This window comes from Dipteris shenzhenensis, chromosome 3 (genome assembly GCF_047967505.1).
Source record: "Dipteris shenzhenensis isolate YYH24624 ecotype China chromosome 3, Dip_SZ_1.0, whole genome shotgun sequence".
In the NCBI taxonomy this organism is placed as follows: domain Eukaryota; kingdom Viridiplantae; phylum Streptophyta; class Polypodiopsida; order Gleicheniales; family Dipteridaceae; genus Dipteris; species Dipteris shenzhenensis.
Genome location: NC_141598.1, coordinates 48798465 through 48801049, shown reverse-complemented (window position 1 = coordinate 48801049; position 2585 = coordinate 48798465).

The window sequence follows — 2585 nt, the reverse complement described above, 5'->3', positions numbered from 1 at the left end:
CCTCATTGGCTAGCTCCTCTACTCCTCACGTCATCCTTCTCCTCATTTTGGTGTCTCCAATGAATAGCTTGGGGGTCTTGTTTTTGGAGGGGGGAAGCATAAGAATGGAAACACCTTAATGCGCTGTCATTTTTCATGCTTTTGCCACCCAAAAACAAGACCTGCAAAGCCCTTGCTTAAGCTTGAATGAGCCTCTTGATTTTGGGCGTGTTAAGCCATTTTTGACCATTATACCCCCAAAATCAAGAGGCTCATTCAAGCTTAAGCAAGGGCTTTGCAAGCATTGCAAGTCCAGAAATGAAATCAATCAGATTAGGAATTGGCAAACTCAATTTGGGAATGGTCAGAAATACTTTGTCTTTGAATAATGCCTTGGATCATGGGATGGGGTCCCATGAACTTGCTGCCTATGATGACAAATGGTTTTGCCCTTGACTAAAGGTGACGTGTGTAGTAGGATAGCCCTCATGGAATCTCTAAGGGGTCTTGATTTTGGCCATGATTTGCACATTCTAGCACTTGAGCCATACATCAATTTCCAACACTTGAGGCATATAGTGGCTTTGTCCATGCAACATTTCCAGCTGCAATCCAAGCATCAAGCAATCTCATATTCTGTATCCAGAGACATCATGAGGGGTAGAGCCTCTTTTTGGTAGTCTCACTAGCAATATGTATTGAAAAAAAATGTATTCAATTATTATATTCTTCCTTGCTATATGAATGCTCTTAATGCATCCAAATTGTAGAACTACTTCAATACTACTTCTTAGTTATATTGTAAAATAACCTCCATATGTATGCTCGTGAGACAACAAAAAAGAGACCTAGAAACCAAAAAATGATAGCGCATTGATGCGCTACCATTTTTGGGCTACTAGGCCTCTTTTTTAATGTCTCCTAAACATAAGAACAAGCACTTGTGTTCCTTACCTTTCTTTCCAATGGGGGTCTTGATTTTGGGGGTGTATGCCAAAAATTGATAAACAACATTATTTGATGCATATAGTTTTATTAAATCGATAAAATAGGCATGAAAACATCTAAATTGGCTTTTGCCATTTGATTTGATGTATGACATGACCCCATTTGTATTTGTAATTCCAAAGATACGGGGTCTTACTTTTAGGGCTTGAATGCCTAAAATAGGCAGCGCGTCAATGCGCTGCCTATTTCATACATTTAGGCCTCAAAAGTAGGACCCCATGTAGGACCAAATGAGGTCCTACTTTTGAGGCCTAAATGCATGAAATAGGCAGCACATTGACAAGCTACCTATTTCAGGAATTCAGGTCCTAAAAGTAGGACCCCGTATCTTTGGACTTACAAATCCCAATGGGATCATGTCCTATATCAAATCGAACGGCAAGAGCCAATTTAGATGTTTTTCATGCCTATTTTCTCCATCAATCAAAACTGTATGCATAAATATATACATCAAGATATGCATCAATATATGCATCAATATATACATATGTATGTATGTATGCATATATATATATATATATAGATACATATACATACATACATACATGTGTGTGTGTACACACACACACACACACACACACACACACACATATATATACACATATAGATATATATGTATGTATATACATACATATATACACACTTACATACATACAACAAAATGGGGGTCTTGATTTTGGGGGGGGTATGCCAAAAATTGATCAACAACATTATTTGATGAATATAGTTTTAGTTGATGGAGAAAATGGACATGAAAACCATTTAAATTGGATCTTGCACTTCAATTTGATATATGACATGACCCCATTCAGATATGCAAGTCCAAAGATACGGGGTGCTACTTTTAGGTCTGAATGCCTAAAATATGCAGCACGTTAACGCGCTGCCTATTTCATGCATTTAGGCCTCAAAAGTAGGACCCCATTGGCAACACAATGGGGTACTACTTTTGAGGCCTAAATGCATGAAATAGGCAGCGCGTTAACGCGCTGCCTATTTCAGGCATTCAGGCTCTAAAAGTAGGACCCCGTATCTTTGGACTTACAAATCCAAATGGGTCATGTGATATATCAAATCAAACGGCAAGAGCCAATTTAGATGATTTTCATGTCCATTTTCTCCATATATCAAAATTGTATGCATTAATATATACATCAATATATACAAATATGCATCAACATATACATATATACATACATACATATATATATATATATATATATATATATATATATATGTATGTATGTATGTATGTATGTATGTATGTATGTATGTATGTATGTATGTACATGCATATATATACATACATACATACATACAAACATCAAAAGTAAGACCCCATTGGTTTCCCATGTCATGCATTTTGTTGTCTCATGAGCATAAGAACAAGCACTTGTGTTCTTTACCTATCTTTGCAATGGGTGTCTTGATTTTGGGGGGGTATGCCAAACATTGATCAACAACATGATTTGATGAATATAGTTTTAGTTGATGGAGAAAATGGACATGAAAACCATCTAAATTGGATCTTGCTGTTCGATTTGATATATGACATGACCCCATTTGGATATGCAAGTCCAAAGATACGGGGTACTACT